General features: G+C 41.1%; 1 long non-coding RNA gene across 1 annotated transcript in view; it reads right to left on the bottom strand.

The window, feature by feature from the left end:
- Window positions 1-19263: 19263 nt before the first annotated feature.
- The window catches only part of LOC140730638 (uncharacterized), a 44581-nt gene continuing 40740 nt past the window's right edge, over window positions 19264-23104 (bottom strand). The window contains exon 3 of the long non-coding RNA XR_012099651.1: window positions 19264-19594. This is a non-coding gene — a long non-coding RNA (uncharacterized lncRNA). The remainder of the gene's footprint in view (window positions 19595-23104) is intronic.

Here is a 23104-nt window from a genome sequence, read left to right as displayed (position 1 = left end):
GGGTTTCAGCCTGAAACGTCCACTGTACTCTTTTTGATGGATGCTGCCTGGCCTGCTGAGTCCCCCCAGCATTTTGTGTGTGTCACTGACTTTCTGTTTGGAGACTTTTCTGAATTGGAGCTCTCCCCTACTGTTGATCCCCTGCACCATAATTTCCTAGGCTGCATTTGAAAACCTAAGCCATGCAAATCTGCTGCAGAATTTCCTATGTTAAATACATGGGGAAATTTCAGGATGAGCATTGTTAGAACAATTTTTGGTTCTAACAAATGACCTTGGCTACCACTCTTCACATATTGTGGATTTAATTTGGAATGCAGCTCTGAACAATGTTTTCCTAAAAGCTGTGAATCTCAATGCTGATTAAAATTCCCTGTGGTGTGCGTGCGAACGTGGAGGTGTGAAGTTTCTATGTAGTTTCAAAGAAAGCCTTGCCCATACTTTGCAAATATTGATTTGTCCTTTGATGTTTAGCACATAAAGTACCGAGCCTGACTTTGGCCAAGTGAGATCTTTCGTCTGAAAGCATCTCCATATTGTACCTTGTCTTGTTGAATAAAGAAGCTGCTCAGTATCTAGCAGTGCTTTTCTGTTTCATTCACACAACAAGCATCTCCCATTTGTTAAGGCTCCACTCAGACTTTAACCCGCACCTCCATTCAACACAACTGATTAATCATCCACTTCAGTACCCTACTTTCACTTTTCCCCTATGTCCATTGGTTATTTCCTCAGCAGTTTGATGGGGACACGACTGCGCAAGCGCGTGGATGTCAGCCAGCAAGAACAGTGAGAAGAGTTTAGAAGAAGATGATTATTTCTTCAGCAGTTTGATCGGGGCACGACTGCGCAAACGCGTGGGTATCAGCCAGTGAGAACACCGAGAAGAGATTAAAAAGAAGACAACTTTGTAGAGCAGGCACCAGAGTAGAGGGAGACAGAGTAGGAAGTCTTTTGCTCAACAGGTCTTCGGCGATAATGGATCAAGGCCAGGTAGCTTAACTACCGTATGTAGAATACAGACAGGAAGTATGTGTGTGAGGCCAGTGTTCTGTGCTCGGTGTCAGATGTGGGAAGTCCTGCAAACTCCCAGCCTCCCGGATGACCACTTCTGTGCCAGGTGTGTCGAGCTGCAGCTCCTTAGGGACCATGTTAGGGAACCGGAGATGCAGTTCAATGACCTTTGTCTGGTCAGGGAGAGCGAGGAGGTGATAGAAAGGAGTTATAGGCAGGTGGTCATACCAGGGCCAGACGGATAAGTAGGTAACAGTCAGGAGAAGGAAGCGCAAGAAGCAGATACTAGGGAGTATCCCTGTGGCTGTCCCCTTTAACAATAAATACTCCTCTTTGAGTACTGTTGGGGGAGACAGCCTACCTGGGAGAAGCAACAGTGGCTGCATCTCTGGCACAGAGTCTGGCCCTGTGGCTCAGAAGGGTAGGGAAAGGAAGAGGATGGCAGCAGTGATAGGGGACTCTATAGTTAGAGGGCCAGACAGGTGATTCTGTGGACACAGGAAAGAAACACAGATGGTAGTTTGCCTCCCTGGTGCCAGGGTCTGGGATGTTTCTGATCACGTCCATGATATCCTGAAGTGGGAAGGAGAACAGCCAGAGGTTGTGGTACATATTGGTAACAACGACATAGGTAGGAAAAAGGAGGTGATCTTGAAAACAGACTACAGGGAGTTAGGAAGGAAGTTGAGAAGCAGAACCACAATGATAGTAATCTTGGGATTACTGCCTGTGCCACGTGACAGTGAGTATAGGAATAAAATGAGGTGGAGGATAAATGCGTGGCTGAGGGATTGGAGCAGAGGGCAGAGATTGAGATTTCTGGATCATTGGGACCTCTTTTGGGGCAGGTGTGATCTGTACAGAAAGGATGGGTTGCACTTGAAATCCAAGGGGACCAATATTCTGGGGAAAAGGTTGCAAAGGTTATTGGGGAAAGTTTAAGCTAAACTTGCTGGGGGGTGGGAACCAAACTGAAGTGACAGAGGAAAAGGAGGTTGGCTCACAAATAGAGAAAGCTTGGAGCAGTGTGAAAGGCAGGTGACAGAGAAGGGACGCGCTCAGACCGATGGTTTGAGATGGGTCTATTTTAATGCAAGGAGTATTATGAATAAAGTGGATGAGCTTAGAGCGTGGATCAGTACTTGGAGCTATGATGTTGTGGCCATTACAGAGACTTGGATGGTTCAGGGACAGGAAGGGTTGCCAGACTTTAGATGTTTCAGAAAGGGCAGGGAGGGAGGCAAAAGGGGGAGGGTGTGGCACTGCTGATCAGAGATAGTGTCACGGCTGCAGAAATGGTGAACATCATGGAGGGATTGTCTACGGAGTCTCTGTGAGTGGAGGTTAGGAAAAGAAAGGGGTCATTAACTCTACTGGGTGTTTTTTATAGACCACCCAAGAGTAGCAGGGACATCGAGGGGCAGATAGGGAGACAGACTCTTGAAAGGTGTAATAATAGCAGGGTTGTGGTGGGAGATTTTAATTCCCCAAATATCGCTCTAAACCCTAGAGCGAGGTGTTTAGATGGGATGGAGTTTCTTAGGTGTGTTCAGGAAGGTTTCTTGACACAATATGTAGATAAGCCTACAAGAGGAGAGGCTGTACTTGATCTGGTATTGGGAAATGAACCTGGTCAGGTGTCAGGTCTCTCAGTTGGAGAGCATTTTGGAGATAGTGATCACAATTCTATCTCCTTTACCATAGCATTGGAGAGGGATAGGAACAGACAAATTAGAAAGTGTTTAATTGGAGTAAAAGGAAATATAAGGCAATCAGGCATGAACTTGGAAGCATAAATTGTAAACAGATGTTCTCAGGGAAATGTACAGAAGAAATGTGGCAAATGCCCAGGAAATATTTGTGTTGGGGTTCTGCATAGGTATGTTCCAATGAGACAGGGTGTACAGATCATACGGTTCAGGAACCATGGTGTGCATAGGCTGTTGTAAATCTAGTCAAGAAGAAAAGAAGAGCTTATGAAAGGTTAAAAAAAATAGGTAATGATAGAGATTTAGAAGCTTATATGTTCGCAGGAAGGAGCTTAAGAATGAAATTAGTAGAGCCAGAAGGGGTCATGAGAAGGCCTTGGCCGACAGGATTAAGAAAAACCCCAAAGCATTCTACAAGTATGTGAAGAGCAAGAGGATAAGATGTGAGGAAATAGGACCAATCAAGTGTGACAGTGGAAAAATCTGTATGAAAATGGAGGAGATAGCAGAGGTATTTAATGAATACTTTGCTTCAGTATTCACCATGGAAAAGGATCTTGGCAATGGTAGTGATGACTTACAGCGGACTGTAAAGCTTGAGCAGATAGACATTAAGAAAAAGGATGTGCTGGAGCTTTTGGAAAGCATCAAGTTGGTTAAGACTTTGGGACCAAATGAGATGTATCCCAGCCCACTGTGGGAGATGAGGGAGGAGATTACTGAGCCTGTGGCGATGATCTTTGCATCATCAATGGGGACGGAGAGGTTCCGGAGGATTGGATGGTTGTGGATGTTGTTCCCTTATTGAAGAAAGGATGTAGAGATAGCCCAGGAAATTATAGACCAGTGAGTCTTACTTCAGTGGTTGGTAAATTGATGGAGAAGATCCTGAGAGGCAAGATTTATAAACATTTGGAGAGGCATAATATGATTAGGAATAGTCAGCATGGCTTTGTGAAAGGCAGGTCATGCCTTACGAGCCTGATTGAATTTTTTGAGGATGTGACTAAACACATTGATGAAGGTAGAGCAGTAGATGTAGTGTATATGGATTTCAGCACGGCGTTTGATACGGTACCCCATGTAAGGTTTATTGAGAAAATAAGGAGGCATGGGATCCAAGAAATGGCTTGACATAATGGTGATACCACAGTCTTCATTTCTATTTTGAAATTAAAATCCAACCCCTTGTTCACTCTTGAGACCCCAGTGGAACTGGCGATCTTCAGTGGGACCTACTATTTCAAAGTCCTGGTTTTCCTCAATGGACTTATAGAAGGAATGAATCTCTTGCCTTGAGGAATTTGGAACCATTAAGTACATACCTCAGAAATATGAATATGCTTTAATCTATTCCATGTTCATTAATATTAATGTACAGATGATTGACTGTCCAGCAGAATTGTAAGCTTATGTATTTACAAATTTAGATTTATTAACAGCAAAATTATATTTTGATTCTATTGTAAATTAAGTTTCACTAAATATTAAAAAAAACAGGAAACAAGCACGGGTTTATTTCACTTTAATCACATGTTCAAAAACATCCTTATTTTCCTATTTTAACTCAAAGGACAAAGTAATTAAAACATGCAAAAATTATGAATATTCACAATTAAGTACCAGTCAGAGATAAATTTTAATTATCTTTTCACCCAGTGGCAGTTTAAAATGTTCAGCTCAATCCTAAAACTGCTTCGAGACATCTGATTTGACTTTCACTTCACAGTTTGCAAAATTAATGGCTTGTCCCTGAGTCACTCATTAAGGTATGACAAATCATGTAAAAAAGCCAGCGAGGATTGCCTCTAAAATCATTCTGCCACAGGTTATACAATTCCCATTACAAACTACAGGCTCTTCCAGATACGTTGGATTTTTCACACTGGCAGTTAAAGCAGTCACATTGAAAAGCACCCTGACGTTTGTCTGTTTCTTTAACTTCCAGCAGTCATGTGAAACGAATTCCAATGAAGGGACTATTTTACATTGAAATCGATGGAAATAATTAATCAGGAGGAACGTGAAACCTGCTGCCAATTCACTATAAACTATTCCCACTCGTATAAATTTAAAATTATTCTGTGGAGTGGGCATCGACATAAATAACTGGTGCCATCCTACTTAGCACATATATCAGGAATCAGAGACATGCAGGCAGAACACATCGGTTGATTAGGTCTGTCCTCAGATTTCTGAATGGGCACTAAGCCCAACATGAAATGGGAGTGGGGCAATTGAGGAGGTTTCTCACTGGAATACCACATGAAACCTTTGGAGAAAAACACATGAGGTGCTGTCTACACAAGCTATTAATTTTCATGGCCAGTGGTGTGAGAATAAATAACTGATCCACTTCACAGCTTTTACATCTGGCCATCAACTTGTCAGACAAATATATGATCCAAACTCTGTTACCAATTATTTTGAGATTTGGTAGGGAAATGGATTTTAGGTCCATGATCTGCCATGATCTTATTGGATGGAAGGGCCTGTATGGTGTATTGCTGTTTTTTTTACAATTTTATTTTGCAAATCAATAAACTGTGCATGTTCGTATTTATTTCAGGTTATGGAACAAACCTCTTCATAATTCTACTTCTTGAAAACTGAGTTTCAATGCAATATATACACAAATGGATTTTGAATGGTGTCCTCAGGATAGTTCATGGATTTTGATTTGAAAATGACAGAGAAATTCAGTAGAGTGTTTTTGGATTTATAAGGAACCTAAAATCAATTTGCAATGCAAAATTATTCATGTTGGCTGAATGGCAACCAATAGCACATACTGTGAATGAAATGAAACTTTCAATCAGCCACTTCCATGCAGAAGAGGAATTCACCAGAGGAAGTTCTCCTCAGCCAAGTACCAAACCAGCAGGTGTAGCAGAAATGGAGAGGCAGCGATGATGCAGCCTCCTTAACTCACAAAGCTAGTGCTTCATCTCCGAGTCTCCAATCTACAAAAGCTCTGAGGAGGCTAAATAATGCATTTGCTGCTACGAGTGCAGTCCTAAAGGCAACCAACAATTCTCTAAAGACAATGAAAGCCACCACACTGCAAATCTACCAGACACCCTGAGCTAACACAGCAGTCTGTGGCAGATAGATTGGTTGTACTGTGTGCCAGTGCACAGTTGGATGGCAGGGACTGGCAAAAGTTTCTTCCCTCATGATGTTAAGCCTCAACATGATCCCCTGACACAAGCCACATCAACTGAGAGACAGCTACGCCCAGGGTAGACTCCACATCACACAGAATCACCACTTGGAATCCAGGACTTCCCTTACTGTGAGTTCTCTCGTTCCGTGTGAAGATGGAAATGACCCAGTGAGCACAGCTGTAATGGCTTCCTTGCTACGAGTGGTGCAACATCGGAAATGGTGGAGGGGAGGGTTAGAGCTGTTGGGGGTGAGGTCAGAGTAGATGTTGGGTGTCTGTACCATTCTCACATTATGGTCAGCATTGACTCCCATCACTCCACCATTATCATCTGCAGCTGGCCATATAGATTTTCATACATATTATGAGATTTCATCAAGTTGTTTTTCCACTTTTGAACACTTCTGTCATTGCTAAAAGGAAAGGGGAAAAGTGACTTTAGTCAATTTTACACACATACTGATTTTAACTATTATTGAGCTTTTTAAATTATTTAGAATTATATGAGGTCTGGAAGTAAAAACTTCCTACTCTCCATATGGTATCCATAATATCCTTTTGCAGATTACATGCATCATGCTCTATTATATAGCACATTGTAAAGTATCCAAATATTTACATATTGTTATATAATGCAAGCTATCAAGTGAATCTTTGACATGAATTTCTGAGCACTATCTTACGTAACAAAACTTCACAGCCTCATTAGTACTGTGGGAACTTGATGGGGGTGGGGTGGGTAGCTGAGAAACAGAAATGTTCCACCAAAAGGCAACAGGAAAAAGCGTTTTCCCCGCCGGTCTTTCTAATGGGATCAGAGGCTGAGTTAATGCAGTTTTGAGTGATGTTCAGAATCTCACTAAGGACTACTGAGAGTCTGATTCAAAAGATTAATAAAACTAATGGAATACATTATCCTTCTGTTTTCCTTACAGACTTCCTTACAAATCAGTGTGTTGCACTTCAGACAAAAATGATTTCTTTCTCGGTAATTTTTATCAGCAGCATCCTGAGGACATGAAAACTGTTAACTGCATATAAACACACAATGTCGCTTTCTTTTCTGCATTAACAGGTGCAATTCCATCGGTACCTACCTCCCATCAGTATCTCGTAACTATCTGTGTGAGCTCCTGAGTAATGAGATTTTGAATCTGTTCAAGTTTTCAGTTTGACGGTTTTGCCACAATGAAACATTGGGGTGTTTCCTACTTCAGTTAGCTTTGAGCTTGCAATCAGAATAGAAGGGGCATACAATTGAAAATTTTGCCCAAATTTTAACTTCCTAAAACAGATGGCTTAACTGATGGTTAGAGGTTACAACAGGGAAAATAAAATCTGCAACAGGAACTGAAACTACCTTAAATCCACCACTTCCAGTTCAATCAGAAATGGACAGGTGACCAGTCAGCTTGTGGTGAATGAATTAGTCTTTCAGCGAGACTGCTTGCCTTCAACTTCATAGACATTTCTATTTTTAACTTTCCACTGAATTTCCTCAAACAGCAGCTGACTTAAGGTGAAAAAGGTTGAACTCATAAGGTGCTATTCGTGGAATAGAAGAATTTAGAACAGTTTTCTCCAGGCCTACAAAACAACTACCTGCCCTGGGCATGTGCTTGCCTGCTCCAACCCCTGAAGGATACCTTGACTGTCACTGGCCTTTCAATCTACCAGACCACCAACTGCTTACTCAAATCCAGCCTTGAACCATTTCTTCCCAGGTATCATGTCTCCCGTACCATCACTGCCCTTATCAACTCCAGAGATCTTCCACCCTCAGCCAAAAAACTCATAATTCCCACACCCCGCACTCCTCCCCAAGATCCATAAGCCTGACTGTCCTGGTAGGGTCACAGTTACGACCTGCTCCTGCCCCACCGAACTTGTAACTGCCTACCTGGACACCATTTTGTCACCCATAGTTCAGTCGCTCCCTACCTACATCTGGGATAAATCCCATGCCCTCCACCTCTTCAATAACTTCCAGTTCCCCGGTCCTGACCGCTTCATTTTCACCATGGATGTCCAATCCTTATACACTTTAATTCCCCATCCAGAAGGCCTCAAAGCCCTCCGCTACTTTCTTGACAATAGACCTCACCAGTTCCCCAACACCACCACACTCCTCCGGTTGGCGGAACTGGTACTCACACTTAATAACTTCTCTTTTGGCTCTTCCCACTTTCTTCAGACCAAGGGTATAGCTATGGGCACTCGCAGGGCCCCAGCTATGCCTGCCTCCTCGTGGGTTATGTGGAACAGTCTATGCTCCAAATCTATACTGGTACTGCTCCCCAACTTTTCCTTCGCTACATTGGCGACTACATTGGTGCTGCTTCCTGCGCCCATGCTGAGCTCGTCAATTTCATCAACTTTGCCTCTGACTTTCACCCAGCCCTCAAATTCACGGTCCATCTCAGACACTTCTCTCCCCTTTCTCGACCTCTCGGTCTCCATCTCTGGAGATAGACTGTCCACTCACATCTTCTATAAATCCACTACTCCCATAACTACCTTGATTATACTTCTTCCCACCCTGCCAAATGTGAAAATGCTATTCCCTATTCCCAGTTCCTCCATCTCCACTGCAGCTGTTCCCAGGATAAGGCTTTCCATTCCAGGACATCCCAAATGTCTTCTTTCTTTAAGAATCATGGTTTCCCTTCTGCCGTCATCAATGATGCCCTCACCCGCATCTCCTCCATTTCCCGCACTTCGGCCCTCACCCCATCCTCCCCTCACCACAACAGGGACCGTGTCCCACTTGTCCTCACCTACCACCCCACCAGCCTCCGGATCCAACATATTATCCTCCGCAACTTCCGCCACCTTCAACAGGATCCCAGCACTAAGGACATCTACCCCTCTCTGCTTTTCGCAGGGATCGTTCCCTCTGCGACTGCCTGGTCCACACATCCCTCCCCACAGATCTCCCACCTGGTACTTATCCCTGCAAGCACAAGTGCTACACCTGTCCCTACACCTCCTCTCTTACCACCATTCAGGGCCCCAAACAGTCCTTCCAGGTGAGGCAACACTTCACTTGTGAGTCTGTTGGGGTAATCTATTGCATCCAGTGCTCCCGGTGTGGCCTCCTCTACATCGGCGAGACCCGACGCAGATTGGGGGACCGCTTCGTCGAGCACCTCCGCTCCGTCCGCAACAACAGACAGGATCTCCCGGTTGCCACCCACTTCAACTCTGCTTCACATTCCCATTCGGATATGTCCATACATGGCCTCCTCTACTGCCATGATGAGGCCAAACTCAGGTTGGAAGAGCAACACCTCATATACCGTCTGGGTAGTCTCCAGCCTCTTGGTATGAACATCGAATTCTCCAACTTCCCTCCCTCTCCCTTCCCCCATCCCACTTTCTCTCTGCCTCCTCTTCTAGCTGCCTATCACCTCCCATGATTCTGCCTTCTTCTACTACCCATAGTGCTTTCCCCTTAGATTCCTTCTTCACCTCTCCTGCCTATCCCCTCCCTGCTTTCCCTCCGTACCCCTTGAACTTTCCTCTGATTGGTTTTCTACCTTCCCCCCACCTTCTTTATAGGGCCCCTGCCCCCTCCTCCTTCAGTCCTGACGAAGGGTCTCAGCCCGAAATGTTGACTGCACATTTCAACGGATGCTGCCCGACCTGCTGAGTTCATCCAACTTGTTTGTACGTGTTGATTTGACCACAGCATCTGCAGTGTACTTTGTGTTTATCATGGGTTCCCTACTCGCACAATTTGTCTCATTCCCCAATACATTAATTCACTTTTATCAGTCTTGCAGGTTTTCACACAAAAGACTAGCAAGCTAATCAGCAGACTGTCAGAAAATAACTTAAATGGCTCCTCCTAAATGACTTCTGTATGTGCAGGAAATCTGTTCTGGATTTTGTAAGCCTCATTTTTCAAACGTTATCCACCCAATCCGAAATTCAAGCCATTTAATTCTGTTGAATTATATATGTGTCTGTTTGTATGTATGTGTGTATATATCTGTATATCTGTTGCCTGGGTTGTTAGAATTGCACAGAATTTTCTTAATAATTTTTATATTAAATATTTTTGGTCCTCTATTTTCACAAAAGGGGAAATCATAAACAAGGGGACATATTCCAAAGTAAGGGGCCAGTCATCGTAAACTGAGGTGCATAAAAATATATTTTCTCAGAAGGTAGTAAATCTCTGGAATTCTTTGTCTCTGAGGGAGATTTAGGTTAGATCATTAAATATACTTAGGGTGGAAATACTGTAGATAAATTTTTCAAAGTTCCAGGAACTGAGGGTTTCAGGGAACTGGCACAGGAGGAGAGTGAAGGCCAGCACTGAGCAGCCATGATCTTATTGAATGGTGGCCTCTCTGAAGGAGACTGCTCCTGTTTTCTTGAATTCTGGTATTCTTGTGTCTGCAACACTTCTGTTTAAAGATCCTCAGAACTCTTTTTTAAAAGAACGATGAATCCAACATACAATGATTCAACAAAATTATGATATATTTAAGTATGATAAGGAGATACTGTATGTCACGTGGACTCAATTACTTCATTTTACAGATATGATGTAAACACTACTTTTATTCTCCCCCTGCAACTATCAGACCAAAATGAATAATATGCTCTCTCTTTGAAGCTTCCAGTATTCTACAGTTATTATTACTATAATTAGAATTTAACAGCATTTCCAGACTTGCGCACAGCTGATTTTCAAATTCATACATAACAATTCTCAAACCTTTTAAGACTACCTAACTTCAATAAGATTCAGTAATTCTTCCTGGAAAAATATTAACATATTGCTATTAATTTCATTTTACAGAAAACCGGTTTTCTGTAACATTTTCAGAGTTCATGTGTATTACCAGAATATGAAATCAGATAATTAATTTCTTAAACAAGAGAAGATCTGCAGATGCTGGAAATCCAAGGAACGCACACAAAATGCTGGAGGATCTCATCAGGCCAGGCAGCATCTATAGAAGAGACTAAACAGTTGAGGTTTCAGGCTGAGATCCCTCAGCACTTTATGCGCGTTAATTAGTTTCTTATTCTGGACTTTCACGTCAAATTGAGTGGACTGATTTATAAAGTCAATGTCAGATGTGGAATATAAATTGTGTAGGAAAGAATCTCCAATTCCAGCTTTAACTCTGAGATTCAGATTTATTTATCACATGCTCATCTAAGCAAACAGTGAAATGCATTTTTCATTTTAACTAAGTGTATTTTAAATTTATGTATTAAGTTGAACATTTCTTTTGTTTTAGGATGAGAGTACAGAAATCAAGACACACAGCAATTGACCTGTAGTCATTTTGGAGCAAAGTAATACCATCTTCTGCAGAATCTCCTGTGTCAAGCATTATGCTGTTGAGAATGAAATTCTGGGATCTAGATCCAAAAATAATGAACAATGTCGATATATCTCCAAGTCTATTGTGCAAAACTTGCAGAGCAATTCATAATAGCAGATGTGCCTATACTGGCCTCCTATAAATGTGTGGAATTATTAATATATTAATTCCCACACATCATGTTTCATTAGAGATAATCACAGCAATGTTATTCTATTGGTTTTGCGCATGTTGCTGGATCTAACACTAAGTAGAAATAATATGCTCTGCTCTGAGCAAAAGATAATGTAACTCTATAACTCACTTTTCCTGTATGATTAGAAACTGACATTGATAGTTAATATAAAGGTGTCTAAAACTCTAACCTATCTCAGTGGGAAACATGACATTCCCTGCCTTAAAATAACAAAATAGCAATGGTGGGAAAATAGATCCCTTCATTCCATAATATGAGGTAATGGTGATCTAACAAATACCAGATTACAATGAACTGTTAATAGATATGTTTTACTTTAATCCCTGGCACTCATAACTTTAAAGAATACATATAATATTTAATAACATATCTGGAACTGTCATAAAGAGGTGAATTGTCTAAACTTAATTACATTAATTAAAACTCAAACATAAAAGCAGTCTTAGTTATAAATATCGTTTGATTGTCATTTGAACTTTAAATCTATTTTCTTTCATCACACCATCCTCCAGTGGATGTATGCTGGCTTATGTGGTGACGCACCATTACTTGTGTCATGATAGTTAGGACAGGGCATTCTGAAGGGGGAAGGAGAACAGTCAGTACTTGGTGTACATGTCAAAAGGGATGAGATCCTGCCACGTGAACTTAGGGACTTGGGGAGCAGATTAAAGAACAGGACCACTTCCAGTGCTTCACTCCACTGAATAGGAGAATAGGAAATGGGCCAGATGAATACATGACTGAAGGGATGGTGTGGAAGGAAGTGTTTTTGCTTTTTAGACCTTTGGGAATGATACTGGGCACCAAAACAAACTGAACCTAGAATGGGTCCAATATCCCTATTGTGAGTTTTGCTCATGCTATGAGGAAGTTTAAAACCTATGTTGTATTAGAATGAAACACAGAGTTAGTGTACATTTGGGGGAAATAAGGAAAGGTGGGCAAGGTCAGTCAAATAATAAAGAAAAATTAAATCAACACAGAAGGCGGAACACAAATGAACATGGAATAGCACATAAGGGGATTGGAAGGAAGCTTTTTTTTCAAGGAATTTAACATAAGACAGATGGGAATATGATATTGTTGGAATCAAAGAATCGTGGTTGAAAGAAGGTCAGAATTGGTTATTCCAAAATGTCCAAAATATCAGGCATGATAGGAAGAAGTGTAAAAGAGGAGGAGGCATTTCATTATTGATCAAGGAGATCTTCACTATATTGATGAGGAGGGATGTCCTAAAAAGAACTTCAAATATGGATGTATGGCTAGAGGTTAGGAATAAAAAAGGGCCAGTCACGTCACTGGGAATAAAATTAAGGGAATTTCCAGTGCATTTTATAAGTTAATTAATATCAAGAGGTTAACCAAGAAAAAAGTAGGACCCTTTATGGAATAACATGGCAATGCATGAAGAGCCTGGTGAAGCTTTTGACAAATACTTCTCCGTTATTACTACAAGAACTATGTTGTCATTAGAGAATTTGGGAATTAAGGGGAGGATGGTGAACTTCTAGAGCATGCTATTGTTAAAAAAGAGGAGGAATTGGATGTGTTAAGCAAGTATAAAGATGAGTAAATTCCCAAGTGTTGGATAAGATATATCACAGGCTGCAATGGGGGGCGAGGAAGGAGATTAGGGAGCCCTGGCATACATTTTTAAATCTTTGTTACTCAAAAGATAGATAAGCTCAGGGATAAGCTTGGTAATTAAATGCCCACAAATCTAGCATCAATAATGGTGAAGTTCTTGAAAACTATTCTGAGGAAAACAAACAATCTACAATAAGAATGAATTAATTCAGGAGAAGATTCTGCCTGACTAATTTCATTGATTTTTTTTTTCTCTAAGAGCCGACAAGACAAAAGCATATTTCATTGAGAAAGTGGTTGGAATCTAAAACACACTGCCTAAGAGACAAGCAGAGGCAGAAGCTCCAAAATATTTAAGAAGTTTGTATAAGAAGTATCTGGATGTACATTTGAATTGCCATTGCATAATAAACTATGGGCCAAGTACTGATTAATGGAATCAGTCTAAATGGGATTAGAGCTGATAAGGATATGATGGATTGAAGGAGTTAATTCTGTGCTGTTTGACTCTATGACTTTATATAGTAAGCTGGTTTGGAAAGTGTCAAATTCCTCGTTTTTCCCCTTCTTCAGCCGTTTACCTTTTCCACCATTCACCTCCCAGCATCACAGTTCATCCCCCCTCCCCATCTACTTATATTCCCCTTCACTTGGTTCCACCTATCACCATCCAGTTTCTCACTCCTCCCCCCCCCACCTACTACCTTCCGCTTCACCTGGCTTCACCTATCACCTGTCAGCTTGTACTCCTCCCTCTCCTCCTCCCCCTCCCCCCACTTTCTGATTCTGGCTTCTTCTCCCTTACTTTGCCATCCTGATGAAGGGCCTCGGCCCGAAACATCGATGGTTTATTCCTCTCCATAGATGCTGAGTCCCTCCAACATTCTGCGTGTGTTAATTTGTTTTTAAATTTTGTTCTGCAGAAGCTGTATTCCTTTTATTAACATACTGTGGCTTAAACACCTCTTTGCAAAATCAGAATCAGAAAATGGTTTATTATCACTGACGTATGTCATGACATTTGTTATTTCCGGCAGCGATACAGTGCAAGATATAAAAATAGCTGTAAGTTGTAAAATAAATAAACAGTGGAAAAAGATGAATATGATGCAGTGTTTGTGGGCTCATGGGCCCTTCCAAAATCTAATGACGTTGGGGAAAAAACTGTTCTTAAAGTGTTGAGTGTGGATCTTCAGGATTTTTTTTACCTCCTAGCCAATGGTAATAAAATGAAGAGGGCATTATCTGGGTGGTGGGGGTGGGTCTTTGATGATGGATACCAACCTCTTGAAAATGTCCTCATAATGGAACTGGTAGAGACCACATGCCTCTGCAGCCTCTGTGATCCTGCACATTGTAGACTCTATACCAAGTGGTGATGTATACAATCAAAACGCTTTCACAGTACATCTATAAAAATTTGCAAAAGTCTTTGGTCTCTTGGTGATATACCAAATCTCCTCAAACTCCAAATGAAGCAAGTTTTCTTAGTGATTGTATAAATACTGTACGTTTGGCCCAGGATAGATCCTCAGAGATGTTGACACCCAGGAACTTGAAACTGCTCACCCTTCTTCTGCTGACTTCTCAATGAGTTCTGGTGTGTGTTCTTCTGTCTTCTCTTGTCCACAATTAATTCTTTTGTCTTGCTGACGTTGAGTGAAAGGTTGTTTCTGTGTCACCACTCAAACAACTGATCTGTCTGACTCCCCTACACCATCTGAGATCTTGCCATCAACAGTGCTGTTATCAGAGATTTATAGATGGCATTTGAGCCATGATTGTAGAGTGAGTGGAGCAGTAGGCTAAGCAGGTACAATTGAGGTGTGCCTGTGTTGATTGTCAGTGAAGAGGAGATGTTATTACCAATCTGCACTGACTGTGGTCCCCCATAAGGAAGCTGAGCATCCATTTGCAGAGGAAGGTACAGAGGCTCAGGTTTGTGAAGGGATGATGGTGTTGAATGCCAAGCTGTAACTGATAAACAGCAGCCTGACATGTGCTTTGTTGTTATCTAGGTGCTCCAAAGCCATATGGAGAGCCAGTTAGATTGCATCTGCTGTAGACCAGTTGTGACAGTGGACAAATTGCAGTGGGTCAGGCGATAGTTACTTCTAGCCATGACCAGACTCTCAAAGCACTTCGTCACAGTGCTATCGAGTGATAGTCAGTGAGACACTTCATCCTGCTTTTATTTATTTATTTGTCTATCTATTCATTCATTCATTCATTCATTCATTGAGAGGTACAGAGCAGAACAGGTATTTCAGCCCAGCAGGCTACACCACCCAGCAACTCACCTATTTAACCCTAGTCTAATCACAGGCAATGTACAATGACCAATTAACCTACCAATTAGTACATCTTTGGAATGTGGGAGGAAACCTCTTCTTAGGCACTGGGGTGATTGATGCCTTTTTGCAGCAAGTGGGATGGGATCTTCCGACTGCAGCAGTCAGAGGTTGAAGTATCTTTGAATATTCCCGCCAGTAGGTGAGCACAGGTTTTATTACCCTGAAGGTACACCGTGTGGGTCTGACTCCTAGCGAGTGGTTACCCTTTTGTAGGATGTTCTGGCATTAGCCTCTGAGACGGAGAGCATGGGGTTGCAGGTGCTGTGAGGGTTCACACAGGTTTACTATCACTCTCCCTTCCAAAGTCCACATAAAAGGCATGAAGCTCATCGGAGAGTGAAGCATCACTGCCATTTACCTGTTAGGTTTCACCTCATGGGAAGTAAGCCACTCTTCCCTTGGCTATACCTGGACTCCTCGTCTGTTTCTAGATCATCTGACTTCAACACTAATGATCTGGCTGTCAGCAGACTGTGAATCATCCAGGGCTTTTTGTTTGGGAAGACTCAGTATGTTCTTGAAAATGCAGATTTTGATGAAGTCACTGATAGCATGGCATACTTATTCAGACCATACCACAAGTGACCACATGGAGTATTCCTACACTGTAAGTTTTTAATTGTACATGATAATTACATGTGGAGGTAAAGCTTAATAACTAGGTTTCTGGTTAAAATTATTTTGAGGGGAAAACTATGATGAAATAATTTAATATTTCACATCTGTATTCTAGCTTTTTCAAGGCAATAGTAAAAAAGACTAAAGTACTTAAATGAAACCCTCGTCCACATTGGTTCAATCCCTTCCTCCCTGCATCCATGTAGCTTCACATGCTCTCAGTCACTCAGGGTTCCCTGGCTCTGATAGCCTCATTTTCCCAATGAATGTCCAATCCCTATACACATCTATTCCCCATCAGGAAGGCCTTAAAGGTCTCCACTACTTTCTGGACAACAGACATAACCAGTTCCCCTCCATTACCACACTCCTCCATCTGATAGAGCTGGTTCTCACACTCAACAAGTTCTCTTTCTCCAAGCCCAAATTGTAGCTATGGGCACCTGCTTGGACCCCAGCAATGCCTGCCTTTTCATTGGCCACATGCAACAGTCCATGTCCCAAGACTACATTGGCAACACTCCCCAAATCTTTCTACACTATATTGATGACTACATTGGTGCCACTTCCTGCATTCCATCATCAAAAGCCTTCTCTCTTTTTCCACTCCACATTCTGGTTCCCCTCTCACTGCACCTCATCTCATCTCCTGCCCATTATCTTTCACTGGTTCCCCTCTTTTCTTCCTTTCTCCCATGGTCTGCTGTCCTCTCATATGAGATTCCTTCTCCTTCAACCCTTTACCTCTTCCACCCATCACTTCCCAGCTTCTTAACTCATCCCCCTTCCCTATCACCCAACTTCCCTGTTGCTTGGTTTCACTCTTTCCACTCTCCACCTCCATCTTATTCTGCCTTCTTCCCCCCTTCCTATACAATCCTGATGAAGGGTCTCAGCCTGAAACATTAACTGTTTATAGATGTATCTGTCCATAGATAGATAGATAGATAGATAGATAGATACTTTATTCATCCCCATGGGGAAATTCAGCATTTTTTCCAATGTCCCGTACACTTGTTGTAGCAAAAACTCATTACATACAATACAATACTTAACTCAGTAATAATATGATATGCATCTAAATCACTAGCTCAAAAAGCATTAATAATAGCTTTAAAAAGTTCTTAAGTCCTGAGTTTCTCCAGCATTTTGTGTGAGTTGGTAAAGGAAGCTTCCATCATCTGAGGGAAAATGCTCTTTCAGATGATGGACAATGGACAATGATGTTCTAGAGCAGTAGATCGAAGTTCCAAAATTCCCAGTTCCTGGTCTGATTTGTAAAGGTGAATAGAAACCAAATGTTCTCTTCTTTCCATTGTGTAGCAAGTGCCCGGGCGAAACTTCTAATGACAATGCAGAAAAGGATTATCACCAGGACCAGATTGCAGAGTGCAACGATCACCTTTGCATTGTTTGTACACTCCGCACATCACTGAAACAGCCTTCATTTGCTCCAACATTACCTAGACTTACTTCCTCCGTTCTTTCTACGGTGCCCTCTCATTCAAAACCAGCTAATGCTTTCAGAACTTCTTTTCAATCATAAATTTTTTTCCTGCCATCAATCGCAATGCTTCATATATCTTGACAACCTATCAATGGACACAATGGCAGGTGGCCAAGTGGTTAAGGCTTTGGACTGGCAATCTGAAGGTCATTAGTTCGAGCCTCAGCTGAGGCAGCGTGTGTGTCCTTGAGCAAGGCACTTAACCACACACTGCTCCTTTATAGCACGTTTATAGCCCAGTGGCGGCTGTTGGTGCAGTATGGATAAGACATAAATCCAAATGCCAATCCTTGCCAAAGAAGCTGGCATATAACTGAAAGAAAGTAATTCAACCAGATAGAAGTTCTGCTGCTTTACAGGCACTGTTATCAGACTGAAACATCTCCCCTCTCTTACCTGTACACTCAGCAATGGTAAACAGGTCATGTTTTTCAGAGATGCCAATCTACATGTTACCAATTAACTAGTTTCAGTATGGTTTGAGCTTTACAACTGGTCATTCAGGAAGGAAGAACCCTGTTGAAGATATATCATCATTCACTCTTGCTATTCTAATCCCAGTAAAGGAAAGAGGATCTTACCTGTGTTAAAGGGCTTCCACTGGGTCAGTTGTCAGTGACTTCTGTAATAAGTTGCAGAGTACGGAAGAGTCCATTTTCAATTTGTTTGAAATTTTGACAACCTCAGTGAGCTTCAGAGCATATTAACTTTTTGTGACCAGCAAGGACCTTGAGGCCTCAGTCCCATGACTATGCCACAAGTGGAGGGGCCCAACAGAGATGGACAAGCCTCTAGATCCTGAGGCCACACCCCCAGCTCCTGCTGCTGACTTACTGCTTTCCAAGACATTTAAAAGCAGATGAAGCAGTTTTATGTAATAAAATAATAACTTAAAATAACTAAGTAACCTTAAATTAAGCAAAGTACAACAAGGAGCTGTTAGCTAATAAAAACAGTTGGCACATTAAAAAGGGGATTATTTTATTACACTGAAGATTTAATGAGAAACTATTTCCTCTAGTTACTAGTAATTCAGGAAATGTTTCATTTTTTATAACTTAGCTGATGGAGAAAAATTCATTGGATAATAGTTTCAACTTTGGTAAAGACAAAAAACTGATTATATACACTTCATGTATGTACCCATAAACATTCACCATTAAGCACATTAATTTTGCACCATTCCTGATTTTCCATTCTATTTAAGTCAGCAGAAAGCACAATCTTTAAGAGCTGCCAATATGGTTTGATGGAATGTCCAAATAGTATATCAGTACATTGTTGTGATAAATTCCTTTCGTCTATCAGCTGCTACCATAGAGAAGTGATTTTAAACCTATGGAATTCCTAATAGCTTATGCCATGGATGTAAAATGTAAGCTTATTCTGCAACCAACCTCTTCCAACCAGGAGTAAAGTAGATAAAATGTTCATTTTCCCCATATTGAAATCACTCACACTGACAAGAGAATTTTCTTCAAAGTTCAAATTAAATTTATTATCAAAGTATATATACAATCCTGAGATTGATTTTCTTGTGGGCATACTCAGTAAATCCATAATAGAATAATAATAACCGTAATAGAATTAATGAAAGACTTGGGCAGTGTGCAAAAGTCAACAAAGAGTGCAGATACAAAAAAGGAAATAATAATAATAATAATAATAATAATAATAATAATAATAATAATAATAATAATAATAATAATAATAAATAACTAAGCAAAAAATTTAGAGAACATGAGACAAGTCCTTGAACATGAGTCTAAAGGTTATGGGAACATTTCAGTGATGGGGCAAGTGAGGTTGAATGAAGTTATCCCCTTTAGTTCAAGAGCCTGATGGTTGAGGAGTAATAATTGTTCCTGAACCAGGTGGTGTGATTCCTGAGGCTCCTGTACTTCTTCCTGATGACAACAGTGAGAGGAGAGCATGATCTGGGTGGTAGGGGTCCCTGATGATTGCTTCTACATTCCTGTGACATCTCTGTGTAGATGTGCTCAATGGCGGAAACTTTTCAAGTATAAAATTCACCTGAATTTTTTAGAGATATAGAAACTAGGTCACAGAATGCTCTTTCACTTTTTGACTGTAAAATATGCATTTGGAGGATATGATGTTAGTTACAGTAGGTATCACTTCAAAACTATATCTTCTTTCCTGGAGCAGCGTATAATAATAGAAATATAAATTATAACTTATCATTAGATAATCTAAACAATCTTCGATAACAGAGCTATAGAGTCATAGGAAAATACAGCACAGAAACAAGCCCGTTGACCCATCTAGTCTGTGTTGAACCATTTAAACTGCCTACTTGCAAACCATAACCACCCTCCCTCCCGTAACCCTACAATCCATGTACCTATCCAAACTTCAATTAAATGTTGAAATTGAGTTTGCATGCACCACTTGCACTGGCAGCTTCTTCCATTCTCTCACAGCCTTATAATTGAAGAATCTTTCTCTCATGCTCCCCATAAACTTTTCACATTTCACCATTAACCATGATCTCTAGTTGTAGTCACACCCAACCTCACTGGAAAAAGCCTGCTTGAAATTAAATTATTCAAGCTTTCCATATACAGTAACTTAGGTCCTCCAATCCCAGCAACATTCTTGTAAGTTTTCTCTGTACTCTTTCAACCTTATTTACATCTTTCCTGTACTTAGATGATCTAAACTGCACACAATACTTCCAAATTAAGCCTCACCGATATGTTCTGCATCTTCAACATAACATGCCATTTCCTGTACTCAGTACTTTGATTTACAAAGGCCAATGGGCCAAAAGCTTTCCTTACAGCCCAGCCTACCCGTTCCAACACTTACAATGAATTATGGATCAGTATTCCTGGATCCCTTTGTTCTACCACACTCTTCAGTGCCCTACCATTCACTGTGTGAGACCTACCCTTTTTGGTCCTATTGAGGTCCAACACTTTGCACTTGTCTGCATTAAGTTCCATCTGCTATTTTTCAGCCCATTTCTCCAACTGGTCTAGATCCCACTGCAAGCCATTACAGCCTTTCATGCTGTCCACTACAGACCCCAGTCTTGATGTCATCCTCAAATTTACTAATCCTGTTAACCACATTATGATCCTAATCATTGATATAGATGACAAACAACAATGGACCCAGCATCGATCTCCACACGCTCCACTAGTCACAGCCCTCTAGTCAGCGGGCCAACTATCTACTACCAATCTCCGGCTGCTCCCACAAAGCCAATATTTAATCGCGTTTGCTACCGCATCTTGAATGCCAAGCAACTGAAACTTCTTGACCAACTTCCCATGTGGGACCTTGTCAAATACCTCGCTAAAGTAAATGTAGAACTTGTCTGGAATTTCCTGTGGATGCTATAATTTCTGCCTGATTCCTTGTTTGACAAGTGAAATAATTTTGGATCACAGAAACATAGAAAATAGGTGCAGAAGTAGGCCATTCGGCCCTTCGAGCCTGCACCGCCATTCAGTATGATCATGGCTGATCATCCAACTCAGAACCCTGTACCTGGTTTCTCTCCATACCCCTGATCCCAATCTTTTTCTTTTCACGTATCTATAAAAGCTTTTACAGTCAGTTTTTATGTTCCCTGCCAGCTTTCTCTCATAATCTTTTTTCCCTTTCCTAATTAAGTCCTTTGTCCTCCTCTGCTGCACTCTGAATTTCTCCCAGTCCTCAGGTGTGCTGCTTTTTTTGGCTAATTTGTATGTTTCTTCTTTGGACTTGATACTATCCCTAATTTCCCTTGTCAGCCATGGGTGCACTACCTTCCCTGGTTTATTCTTTTGCCAAACTGGGATGAACAATTGTTGTAGTTCATCCATGTGATCTTTAAATGCTTGATCACACAAATGCTGGGATTACACTCATGATGGCTAGATAGAATGTGTTATCATTCTTGGAGATGCAATAAAGTAGTTGGGGGGATTGAATGAATTATTTCTCTCACCCCACCTTCTTGTTCTGGCTTCTTCGCCCTTCTGTTCCAGGACTGATAAGGGGTCTCAGCCTGATATGTCACCTGCTTATTCCTTTACCAAAGATACTGCCTAACCTGCTGAGTTCCTCCAGCATTTTGTGTGTGTTGCAGGGAAATTATCATTTACCTCTATGTTTCCAAATTTTTAAAGATTATTGTCACTCAGGAAAATTATTTGGTTTAATACTGCATTATTTATTTACAATGTTCAACTGTTATCATCTTTGCTTGTGGCAAGCTTTCAGTCTGGTCACACCAAATGAGGATAAATTTAATATAGAATAAGATTTTTTTTTCAAAAGCAACATGCTGCATACTGAATCAATAGGCCTTTCATCGCTGTCCATGAATGGTTTGTCAGACATATTGAATTTCAAAATGAAAAATAATTCTCGTTTGAGATTTATGCGATTCATTAAACAAATCAATGATAACTCCAGAAGAGCAATGATAGAATAATTGTCACAGATACGTCCACAGTAGATCACAAGAAATAAAAAAACTCAGCTATGTTCCTCCCAAGTAAATAACTGTTTTGTAACCTGAAGCTGCCTTTGATTTATAAAGAAGAACTTGCTTGAAAAATCCTGAAACTTCTTGGAACAATAATGGCTCAGCATGGTTTATTTCTGAAGATATTAGAAAATAATTGATTTACAGTGCTTTTGTTCTGAAACAATACAGCATGCATATTTCCTTCATTTTTGTGTGTGGTGTTCCTAAGGTACCTTTGTCTAAACCCACTCATTTCCTCATAGAGTGATTAAGTCATAGAGAAGTACAACACAGAAACAGGTCCTTTGGCCCATCTAGTCCATGCCAATTCATTTAAACTGCCTACTACCCATTGATGGGCAGTGGGAGCCATAGCACTTCACTTCACATCCACGTGCTTACTCAAATTTCTCTCAAATGTTGAAATCAAGCTCACGTTCACCAGCTTGTTCCACACTCTCAACCCTCTGAGAGAAGAAGTTTTCCCTTATTTTCTCCTTAATCTTTTCACCTTTTACCCTTAACCCATGACCCTTAGTTGTAGTCCCACCTACCCTCAGTGGAAAAAATATCATCAACATGACTTTGTCCCCATATTAAACACCAATCCACCGATTATATTTTCTGAACCAATAACAAACAGGGCAGTGCATTTGAAGTCATCTACATGTATTTTAGCAAGGTGTTTGGATAAGACCCAAATAGCAAGTTGATTAGTGATGTAAAAGACTCTGAAAGGCAAGGGAAAGTGGAAAGTTGTTTTAAGTTGGCTTTGGAGGGAGAAAATAAAAGGGTAATGGGACATTGATAAGATGCAAAACTGGTCTGAGAAGTGGCAGATGGAGTTCAACCCAGATAAGTGTGAAGTGGTTCATTTTGGTAGGTCAAATATGATGGCAGAATATAGTATTAATGGTAAGACTCTTGGCAGTGTGGAGGATCAGAGGGATCTTGGGGTCTGAGTCCATAGGACGCTCAAAGCAGCTGCGCAGATTGACTCTGTGGTTAAGAAGGTGTACAGTGTATTGGCCTTCATCAATTGTGGAATTGAATTTAGGAGCTGAGAGGTAATGTTGCAGCTAAATAGGACCCTGGTCAGACCCCACTTGGAGT

Source organism: Hemitrygon akajei, chromosome 1 (assembly GCF_048418815.1).
Source record: "Hemitrygon akajei chromosome 1, sHemAka1.3, whole genome shotgun sequence".
NCBI classification, from domain to species: Eukaryota; Metazoa; Chordata; class Chondrichthyes; order Myliobatiformes; family Dasyatidae; genus Hemitrygon; species Hemitrygon akajei.
The sequence above is the reverse complement of the archived record's forward strand: the minus strand, read 5'-3'. Positions and strand labels throughout refer to the sequence as shown.